We start from the raw sequence: 12,376 nt of genomic DNA, 5'->3' as shown, positions 1-12,376 counted from the left end.
ATTTTGTATAATTTTATTTTGCTGTTCAAAATGGTGCTCAATAAAGTATACTTTTAAGATTTTTGGGGGGTATTTATTTGAGATACATTGTGGTTTTAATCGAGCAACAAAAAAATAATCGTTAGACTAATCGATAAAATAATCGCCAGATTAATCGTTTAGAAAATAATTGTTTACCCCCAGCCCTAATGGTTACACACACCTGTCAGTTAAAATCAGTACGCACACACAGAGGTTCTATGGGGGATAGGATTTTGATTCATTTATCTTTGTTTACGTGAGGTGAAAGATGCATGTTCCGTGTTAAATTGTTTGTTGCAGCAAGGCTTCCTGCTTTCCGGAACTGAAGGGTAACAAAAGGCCTCAATCTGCAGTCAATGAAAGGATGGCCACACTGTTGATGGATTTTCAACAAAGCATCCTTGGTGCCTTAAATTCACCGACCTACGAGGATGAACACTTTCTGCTGAGCCTCTTGCCTGCAATCCATAGGCTGGACAACATTAGAAGATCTAAAGTCTGAATGGGCTTCCAAAAGCTTCTGCATGAAGCCGAATTTTGGTGGATCATAGGCCTCGGACTTCATTACAACACACACACAATGTCATGAAAGTGAATGCAATAATTTCAAAGAGGCATTTAGATTGCATGTTTTTTAAATTCCTTACAAAAGTCATTTTTAAATGATGTCGTCTTGCCAATCGACAGCACCAGGTGGAGAGGAGAAATAAGTTGTAAAGTTCCCTCACAGCCTGAGCTTCTCTCGAGGCATTGCTGCCAACACAATCCAGGTGCTAGACAGCACTCTGCTCAACAGAGGATAGGGTGGGATGGACTGGGTCTTCCTTTGTCTCCCAGTGCAAAAAGTTGTGGAGGATGCAGGTGGCTTTCACCACCCTCTCTGCAACCTGTGGAGACACCCCCAGAACTCTCCGGTATAGACGCCACTGTGTTGCCGGAATGCCAAAGGTGCATCCCACCATCCTCTCGGCCTCTCTCTCTTGTGTGTTGTAGAGCCATTTTCCTAGTCCAGCCTTGGGTTGACGCGATTCAAGCACCTGTATCGATAGTCGGATGTTTGATAACAGGGTATTTATTGCAGAAATATGAACATTAATTATGTTATCATGAATTGACATGGACAAGTCTTCATTCAATCTTTTTTGGAACATTAATATAATCTTCATCCTAAACAGAATTTGGGCTTCTTAGCCGTCGTATCGAAAAAAATAAAATTATTTTAAAATCAAACATGGCTTCTCAGCCATTGTTTTTATTCAATGGTTGAACATTTTTCCACGTGTTTGCAGGGCTGTGGTAGCCTGACGATGTCATACTCATAATTCTAGTCAGAATATGAGTCTGAGACCGGACTATTGGGCTGTGATTATGGGGCGTGTTTCAACGAACCAGGAAAGAAAATTCCTCTTCGCTGAATTGGATACCTAGAACCAATCAGAGCAACGTAGTATTTCCATCTGATAGATTAAACTTTTACCTGATCCCGTAGGAAGGACGGCAAAAACATCTTTTCAATCGACAAATGCCTTGATCGCGTTTCTCTGTTCCTCTTTCAAAATGAATGCGCTGTCATATCTGTTGAGACGTTACTTAATTAGCACTCAAGGCTAGAAGCTACCATTCGTTTGAATGTTCTTTTTTTCTACGCGTTAGCATAACCTATCAATAATGCTCTAGAGTGCTTCAGTTAAGACCCATAATCCTGGGCAACACTCGTTTTGCGTATACACAACTAACCGAGTCAATGTAGACATATAAAAGTCGTGTAGATAGCTTAAATCATATAAAATATGTCCCACTAAGCTTCCGAGACGGCGCCATCTTTGTTCGATGTATACCGGTATTCTATCTAAATCTGTCCATCAACGTATAAAGCCCGCCCTTACAATTTGAATGGTCAGATCACTTTTCGGGGCCGTTTAAACCCTCCCAACTAACTCGACTCCAGACTGAATCTCCAGACCAAAAATTTTGTGGGCGGAGTTCAGGCTGGTATCCAGGCTAGGGCTGTGGTTGAAGTGGCCGACAATTTTGCGACACTTGGACAACGCATTCACAAATCCGCTGTCAGCCAGGCTCACACGGTGATGCTTCTCTGCAAGATGTGAGCGATGCACGTCATGTCTTCATATGACAGTAGTCTAGCCGCGGCTATCATATTGTGTGCATTATCTTTCCCTGTAGTGGTAGTTTTGTCTTCAATTGCCCAGTTGCTGGCAACAGTTTGGAACTGTTCTGCACATGCCTCTGCAAGAAGTGGCGCTTTTCGGTTTTCATGCATGTTTGTGCAAACGACTTTAACTTCCATTGGTCGGTTATAAGATGTGCAGTTACACCTAGGTAGTTATCATTACTCACAGAGGTCGTGATCCCCTGTCAGCTCCACATGTTTCTAAGCAGCTAAGTCATTTTCCTTTTTCCCCCTCCTTTTCAGCTTTATACAGCTCGTGGATTTTTGTCATGATTGTGCGTCTTTGAGGTGCTTTGATCCTCCAGTACCCCGTTGACACTCGCAAAACTACGATGAACCCCTCGTCCTTAATAACATTAATCTGTCTACAGCTTTTCGCAATCCATTTGGCAACTGTGCTAGTCAACTTGTCACAGGTAGACTTAGTGAGGGGCCTACGTTGTTCAGTGAGGGTGGTTGGGCGCATTCTACTTGAACTCCCCTCGCCGACCAAATGCTTCCCGTTGAGGTGGTACTTCAGGCTGGTTTTGCTTTGGTGAAACGATAACATCTTCCCGCACAGTGTCGTTACGGCTGGGAACTATAACATAAAAGAGAGGACACAGGGCTCGAAAGTCTAGGGGAAATTTATTATACAAATGGCTGGCAAACAATTATGCTGAACAAAACGGAGTAGCGTGGCAGCGTAAACGAGACAAAGGGACGCAGGGGTGAACTGGAACACGGGCGTAAGGCACGACGCATCCGAACTGCCTCAAAAAGGAAGTCTCTCCTTGCTGGCATGCATGTTCCATCTTTGGTTGTTTTTTGGAACCTGAACTTCCCATCGAGAAGGTTTATCAGGTTAGTCGTGTTATATTAGAAGATCATTTTGCGCATGCTTTAAATGCATTAAAAAAAAAAACCACACAACCAATTAACGTATTATTTTTTCTCAGCTCTTATTTAAATATAACCCTATACCTAAAACTTTACTCAAAAGCCTTTGACCATTTAGCAGTGACAAATTTGAAGAAAAGTAGCTTTTTTGTTTTTCAGATTACATTAGCCAACATCGTTTGTTAGCAATACGTGTCGATTGCGGACATTTCAAACCGTAGGCTTGCCCAGAACCCTAATGTCGCCAACTTAGCCCCTTGGCAACTAGCGACTTTTTTCTGTCATTTGGTGGATTATTGTGTTGACAAAGCACCTCACATATCCCGTTCTGCAGTTCATGTTACAAACCATCTCAGAGCTGAGTACAGTGAGGGCTGTTGTCGCTCTCTCCACTCAGACAACGCCTGCGCGGCCAATCTGACTAGAACGCAGCAAAATATTCGAACTTTGTATTTGTGCGCAAATTGTACCTCTCACAGAATTGCATAATGTGCCCATGCGCCGCTTATTTACGTATTATGCAAATTAGTTGATTACGTTATCCAGCGACTTTTGGGAGAGCTAACAGCTACTTTCATTACAGAAAAGTTGGCAACACTGCCCTAATGATAATGAGCAATATATATAGCCAGCTAGCTTAAAGCAGCAATGCAGAGTTCTGTTTCAAAACTAGCCGGCTAACTACCTAGAAGTCATGCAAAAACCTTGCAAACACAACCAACAGCCCAGCTTACACTAATAGAAGCTTGCCAACACACGTACTGGTGTCTTGGCAGATTAGCTGGCAATGTCAAGCTTTTCTTCCATTTTTACAGGGTGTACCATTCTGTTACACAGAACTGCATAGGGAATGGCTAGTGGGGAAGACATCGGTGTTTATCTGTCCTTCACATGACCATATGCTATCAAAATGAATGAGGGTGGTACCTCAACTAGTTGCCTATAAAACCATATCTCTTAAAGTTTAAATTTTTTTTGCATGGTGTTATTTTAAATACTAGTCACCGCCATCACTTGAAACAAAAATTCAGTATTGGGACAAGTTCTAAGCAGTGGTGAAATGTAACAATGTATTTTTACTTTGTTACTGTACTTATGTTCATTTTTACGTATCCGTACTTAGGTAAAAAATAATAGTGCAGACTTTTACGCCATTACATTTCTACAATGTGGGTTGTTACTCCTTACATTTTATAAACATAGTTTCGCCAAAATGTTGCCTACACAAAACTGGATTGCATTGCTTTTTTGGAAGTGAAACCAATCAGGTGGCTCTATCAACTCCAATTATATCATTGTGCGTGTTTGGCAGCAGCACTAGCGGTAGCTTTGCCTGTTACCTGACATTCCACAGACAGTCTGACTAACTGCCTATTCAACATGGATCGGGAGTCGGCCTGAACTGATATGAGCCTAGCCTGGCCATTACCAGCCTGTGACTCCATTTCATTCCGTCTTTCAGTCTGGGCCAACCCAATGCATTTTGGTTTCCGAGATGGGCGGGTGCTTATCTTGAGGTTTAAAATCATTGGAGTTCCCTTAACCAATCAGCAACATTTAGTAAGCATTCGGTAGATTAAACTCTTAAAATCTTTTTTCTCGGAATCGGTGGAAACATAGCCCTACCACAAACGGTTGCGGGGGTAGTCCTTCTCTATCAGGCTTTTTGCTCAATTTGTGCAGTCTTTCAATTTCAATTCAGCTTTATTGGCATGACCAAAAAAAAACACAATTTGCATTGCCAAAGCATTCGTGTAGTACATATAATAATATAGTAGAACAAGTAGAAAATAAAACATAATTTTGCAACAGCAGTGTGTGTGCGTGTGTGTTCATGCATGTGTGGTGGTGTAGATGTGAGTGTGTGTGTGGGGTAATGTTTCCGTGTGTGTGGTTCACTGATTAAGTGACTCTTATCTTTTTCTGTGGCAAGCATCTATATATCTTGCTGCCACTCTTGTGCTCCTCTCTTCCTCTCCCAATAACACCCTCAGACCTGGGTCAAAGTCCTGAGGGTCTGGGTGCATAGCTCTGAATTTAGGAAATAATTGGTCCCTCATTTCTTTACATTGACAGCATTCTGCCAGGAAGTGAAGCTCTGTTTCACTTACACCTTGGTTGCAGTTGGTACACAGCCTGTCCTCTCTGGGCAGCCAGGATTGCCTGTGTCTGACCTTTTCCATGGCTAGACTGTGGTTACTAAGCCTGTACCTGGTCAAGGTTTTTCTCTGCCTGGTGTCATTGACTGTGAATAGGTAGTCTGCCACAGTATACTCTCTGTTTAGGGCCAAATAACATTGAAGTTTATTTTGTCTTTTTGTTGTTTCAGTCCAATATGATAAGTCATTTAGTTTTTCTGCATTGATAATTTGGTTAGGCCAAATTGTTTGAGAAAGGGTGGCAAGGTCCTGAGGCTGACTATTAGTTTGGTTATTAGTACGTGTGAGTCTCAGGACTAGCTGGATGAGGGGGCTTGTTTTTTAAAGGGTATTGGCCTAATTCAGCCCTGCATGCATTGTTAGGTGTGTTCCTCTGTACTTTGAGTATACTTTTACAGAACTCTGCATGCAGGGTTTCCATTGGGTGTTTGTCCCATTTTTCAAATCCATTGTGCATAGGAGGACCCCACACTTCACTGCCGTATAATGCGATTGGTTCAATAATTGTTTGGAATATTTTGAGCCAGATCTTTCTATAACTGGGGCGGACATAAACAGCTCGACACAAATGCCACATCATCCTCTTGACCCTCACTGTCCTCTGGAACATTTATTCCTCAAATGTGCTCTGCGTGAACGGTTTTCAAAATGTTCAATGTGATCCAGGAGTCAGACATTCTGTGATTTTATCGGATGTTCGGTTGTAGGTGAACTCCAGTTCACCCCCTTTCCGACGTCCGAGAGAGACGTGGATGGTGTTGTTGGAAAGGCCATGGTCGATTTGGTGGGGGTAGAGCTAATTTGTTTGTGTGTGAGACCTTCCTAGCCTTTGCCAAAAAAAAAATATTTAGTTTGAGCACGAACTGAACACTTAGCCTACGTTTTGCTCTATATCTACAGAACGGAAGGGCGATTTTTTGATTTTGTGTGTGACCTTCCTAGGCTTGGCAAAAAAAATCTTTTGTTCGAAACGTTAGCGTGATTAGCGTACGTTTTACTCTCTATCTCCAGAACGGAAGGTGGTACAATGATGGAACCTTGATCCATCTCATATAATACGAGGTCCGTGAATACGCCAGAGGTGGTTTCATTTTTGTCTGACTTACGGTTCCGGAGTTATGAATTTTTAAACGTTTTTTACGCAATTTTTACTCGAGTTCATCCTTTATCCGACGTGGTACAGAATCGTGGATGGTACCGTTGGAATGGTCGATTTGGGGGGGGGGGGGGTGTAGAGCAAATTTTTTTGAGTGCGACCTTGGGATCACTAAAAGTACATCATATTTGTGATATAAAATTTAAGCGAAGTCAATATCGACGTTTGGGACGTTTTCTCTTCATAGGTAGGTCGAGGAGCTTTGAAAATATGTTGAAAAATACTAAATCGAGGCTTCCGAACGTGCCAGAGGTGGTTTCTTCTCTCTACCGTGTACGGTTCCCGAGATACGCACTAGTTGCACCGTGTCTATAAATACGGACGCAGGTCATTTTTGCTCAGTCTGCACTCAATCTCGATAGAGAAGGCCACTAAAAAGGCAATTTTTTACCGTTTTTCGAATTTTGACACCATTTTTCTTGCATCCTGATAACCCTGTACCCACTTCTTTTTACCTGATTTTTGGCCCTTTTTTCAATTTTATCAGCTTTTTTCTGTTTTGTCATGGCCACTGCTGGTCCTCAGGACATGTTCAAAGCAGGAGTCCTCAATATAGCGGAGCTGGACGCTTCACTAAAGTCCAGCAAAGGCATTGAGGACTTCCTGTCCTCTGAACAAGTGAAACTGGTCTTTCAACCATCGACTATCCGAGACCCATGCGCCTCGTTATTTTACGAGTGCGATGTCGATGTTGTAGAGTTCAACTCCCTCACTGCGTTACTGAGGGGCCTCCACTATTTGAGGCTCCCTCTAAGTGAGGAAAAGGATGTAGTGGAGCCCCACTACGACATCCTAAAGAAACATTTCCCTCTAAGGGAATATTCACATGCAGGACTCAGAGCCCTGAAAAACTGCTGTCGGGTGAGGCTGGGGTATGTTGACGGTGGCTACCACCTCAACCTCTCAGCCCTCAAATTTGCTCTGCGTGAACGGTTTTCTAAATGTTCAATGTGATCCTGGAGTCAGACAGGTCCGTGGATCTTCTGGCCAATCGATTTTCGTTTTAAAACCAGGAAATGGAAAACAGATAACGAGCCGTCTCCCGTCTCGGAGTCGGAAAATGGGAAACGAGGAACGAACCTATTTTCGATTTCAAAACAGGAAACGGGGAACGGGTCGTTTTCTGTGGTTCGTGTTCGTGGTTGTGAATGGAAATTCGGGTAAATAAAAACGGGCAATTTTCCATCACTGATTTTGCATTAATATGACCCGGAAATGGTTCTGTTGTATGTGCTGATGACATTCATTTATTTATTCATTCATTCATCAATCAATCAATCAATCACGGAGTTCAATCATTGCCCGTCGTACATCACAGTCATGTTGGTAAATACTGCCACGAACTCTGCCTCTGCCCTCATCTTGGCTTCAGGTGTTGTGAAAGGGTCTTGTCAGAAGCATGAGTCCCTGGCAAGAGAGGAGTTCAGCTCCCGGTCATGCCACGCAGCTGCCTCGATGGGGCGATGTCAAGAGCTCCTCTGACAGTTTGACCTTGCAGCCATTTTCGGCCAAGTGATATGGCACACCCCTTCCTGTACAAAAAAAAAATGAGGTGATGTGTTCAGAGATGGGACATTGTTTGTAGTTCCATGTAAAACTGTCATTAAATGTCTTAACACCAACTTGTTTTATACGCATAGCACTGAAGTTCACCTGGAATCGCATGAGCGTTCCATGCTCCCACTACCCTTTCGATGCCTATGCTGCTCACTTGGCACAGAACTTTAGATGTACAGAACTTCACAGCATTGTCCTCCATATTGACAAGCTCCTTGTCCTGTAGGTCCACAAGAGCCGCTTTCAAATGGTAGTTCACCCTGTCGCTTGACAGAGGACGCCTCAACAAATCATGCTCGGAGCAGTATCGCCGAATACTTCTTTCTGATAAGCCTCTCTGCAAACCAAATTCAGCGACTAGTCTTTCTGAAATGTCAGCATAAGACATGCCGTTTTGCCTCATTTCATGTATTAAATGTCCAACTTCATCACCGGTAGCCATGATTAACAGACACTGACAAAAGACATCAAGTTCCGGGTCATGTTAATGCAAAAATAGATATGAAAAGTGACCCTGTTTTTATTTACCCGAATTTCCATTCATAACCACGCACACGAACCACAGAAAATGACCCGTTTCCCGTTTTGAAATGGGAAATAGGTTCGTTCCTCGTTTCCCATTTTCCGAATCCGAGACGGGAGACGGCTCGTTATACGTTTTCCATTTCCTGGTTTTAAAACGAAAATCGATTGGCCAGAAGATCCACGGACCCATACATCCTGTGTCGGCAGAGACTTGATAGACGCATCAAAGATTGGAATTATCTTGCCAGCGTTAACACCTGCAAGGGATTCCGTTGCGGTCAGGGGGCTATGGAAGCAGTTCAGTCTCTTTTCAGGCATTCACCGAAGCCTGTAACGGGCACAACAGACTCTTGAATGAGAAGGAAAAGTCTTGTTTTAAAATGGCGTTTTGTTTTGACAGTTCTTCCACAAGTTGTGTCATAGTAATTCCTTCATCTCATGACTGTTAGCTTGTTAGCAATTGTCTTTCAGGTTGTCTGAGAGGTCTGTTTTTGTCTGGTGAAAGTCATTATAATTTTGTGGCCATATAAGACATTCGTTAAATTACTTCGGTTCTGAGATATTAAGATAAGATTTTATAAAGTTAAGCTCCTTTTATAAGGTTAAGCAGCCTACTCCAACATGGCTGAAAAAAAAAAAAAAAACACCTGAAACCTATTGTGAATTATGTGGTGGTATTTTCATCTCAGTGTTTGTTTCCTCTTCGGGTTCAAAGTTAAACTGGGTTCAAGATTAAGTGCACCTTTACTTTCTATACTCACCTTAATTTGAAGCCAATCTTCCCTTTCTTTTCTCCTCTGTGCTCGCTTTATATTGGTTATGTTTGTGAAATGACTGTAGCATTGCCTGTGTTAGCCAGTGTTAGTTGGTGCAGGACTAGCATCCTGGCGTTCTACTAAGTTAAATCTGCTGCTAAGGCCAGCTCACCAATTGGAGAAGTTGACACTACCGTGTTGCGGTCAATCCCATGCTTCATGAAGGCCCTGGTCATGGTCTTCGTTCTTCTTACAGTTTTTAAAATCTTTTTGTACCTCTGTACAATCTGGCATTGTGTTTGAACTGGGAAGGAAATCTTTTGACATTTATTTTTTGGTTGATTACCATAGAGTAGGGCTACGCAGTTTAGATGGTTTAAATGTTTCTCTGCACTGCCTCTTCGGCTACAGCACTCTCTTCGTGAAGACAGGTTAGCCATAAGGTACTGTTAATACATTTATTTACTCATTCAAATGAACTTTACTTAACTCCCTTCAAATACAAACAAAATTATTGTAGTGTAGCAAGTGACGTGTGTGCAGTGCTGAGTGTAAAACAATATCAGTGTAGGTCAGTATATGTAGAACAGTTAAAAACAAATAAAAATTAAATGATGATGCCGTCTGTGCCTCCAGCTCAGCCTCCTGCTCCTGTACCGCTGCTTAGACAAGCTGGTAAACTTGAAACCGCACCCTTGCACTTCTCGACATGGTATGCCATGCCATGGAGGGCAAGAGGCTCCTAGAACAAAAAAAGGAGGTGGAGGTCTTCGTTCTGACTGCTGTCAACAGCCCCCTTTCAAAATCTGTCAAGGCCATGCCAGTCCTTGACCCGCCTCTTCTCCGTCTCCCCCTGCCAACATCTCCCCTGTCCTGCTGCTCGCCCTCACTGGCTTGCTGGCACGGGGCAGGGGTTTCAGGGAGAGATGGGGATGGTGGTGGAGGGTGTCAGTGTACATTTGTTGAAGTCTCCCTATTGGCGATGAATGGCCTAATGAACCCCATGATTGGCATGTAGCACCATGGCTGACCTCCTGACTCCGGTGGGCCTCCTTCTCCCTATTTAATTATTTTTTAAACCGGTCCCTCAATGACCTCCAGCGTGTCTTGCATATTTCCTCTATTGAAATGAAAAAAAAAAAAAAAATGACTTAAATAAAACTATTCTGAAATGACTGAAATACATTATTCCTAAATAATGTCAATTCACATGGTTCCTACCAACTACAGTAAGTTACCGAATTAATATGACAAGACTTACCATGACAACACATGAATTCATACCAGTTTCCCCAACTGCCTCTGCCACCTCTCCAGGCACGAGCTCTCCTTTTAAGGTCCCTATATGAAAATAGCGTTAGGTCGTATAGGACCGGGTGGTTAGCAACCGCTACCGCTATAATGAACCTCTCCTCCATCTTCCACTCCAGCAATTATGCCCCTTGCAGCCGGTCCGGACCGCTCCTCTAAATGGACACACACATTAAACGGACTGGTTCCAGATCATCCTCAGGATGGGCCTCGATGACTGGGACCCTCTGCTTCCTGAGTGTGGTCACATTGTGGAGTACACGGCACAGTAATCGCTCGTGCCCTGTCTGGTGCCATCCTCAGCCCCCGCAGACCTGTAAAGCTGCCCTTCAGTCGGCCGAAGGTCATCTCTATCCGTGCCCTTGTTCGAGCAAGAGCACCGTTAAAACGCACTTCAGGGCTTGGGGCTGGCTTGGGATATGGGGGGTCATAAACCAGGGCCTGCAGGCGTAACCCATCATAGTGACCTAGTATATATGATATGAACAATGTTTGGATCACCTCTACATAAAACAATCAATTTCTGAATGACATGAGATTGACTGTACCTTGCTCGAAGCTGTGGCATAGTGTAGACTCCTGGAATATCCGGGAGTCGTCGACAGAGCCCGGCCACTTGACCTCAACATGTGTGATCAGGCAGGTGGAGTCACAGATCATCTAAGATAAATTGCAGTCAAGTCATGGTTATTGTTCAGTACAGTACATGGGTAGCCTACAACAGGCAATTGCAAGGTACATGGGTAGCCAAGGTCCATTACCCCTATTGTCAAAGACACATTTTTTAGTTTTTATAGCAATGCAATTTGAGGTCATACGTACCTGCACATTAAGGCTGTGAAAGCCCTTCTGTTTCACGAAATCTGCCTCGTTTGGCCCAGAGGGCCTTCTTAGGCGGATGTGGGTGCTGTCCTCTGCGCCAATGACATTGGGAAACTCTGCATAATGATAAGCTCCGTAATGAATAGTGATAGGAATGCATTTTCATGAAATGGTAAAATATTGAATACTCTATTACCTGCAATAGCATAAAATCCCTCATTGATGTTATTGGCAGGGATAAATCCAGGGAATTTAATGAAATGATTCATTAATCCCTGCAGCGGCAGGTAAACGTTGCGTATAGCAACGCAGGCTGCGGCTTTGCCAATGCATTCAGCATCTCCTACGATTGATTGCTCCTTGGTCGACAGGGTCTCTCAAAAAGGGAGCTGCCATTTTTTTTCCGGGGGTAGGGAAAGCTTAATCCAGGTACTCTTATATTAGCCTGCCCTGGAGCAGGTTAGTGCTAAGCGATTGGCAGTGTTTCCCACACATTGACGAGACTATGGCGCACCGCCATAGTCTAATTTCGGCCGCCATAGTCTCTGCGTGCACATGAAGTTTTTTTTTGTATTATTATTTTTTTGCTCAGACGAAGTTCGTGTCGCTCTCATTGGGATTGCATGAAAGCACGAAGTTCGGCTGTCTGCCTGCGACTGTGCCGAAAACAAAACACTGTTGAGATATGTTAGTGTTTCCCCTACCATTGTATAAGGGGGGCGCCCCGCCCCCCAAACGGCACCCCCCCTGAAAGGTCAAGTTAACTTTGCTCAATTTAATTTTCTATAAAGCGCCAGATCACAACGGAAGTCAGTTAAGGATACCTTTCCTATAGAACAGGTCTATACTCTATAGCTTGTTATTTTATTAAACACAATAAATAGCTTTGTGTTATTTATCTTATTTGCACAACGGCATGTCATTTTTGTCACTAGATGATCGCGCGTTTACAATTGTCCTCTGCTCTCTGTATGTGCGGACTTCTGCCCCGATGCGCACA

This window comes from Sprattus sprattus (assembly GCF_963457725.1).
Source record: "Sprattus sprattus genome assembly, chromosome: 10".
NCBI classification, from domain to species: domain Eukaryota; kingdom Metazoa; phylum Chordata; class Actinopteri; order Clupeiformes; family Clupeidae; genus Sprattus; species Sprattus sprattus.
Note: the sequence above shows the minus strand (reverse complement) of the source record.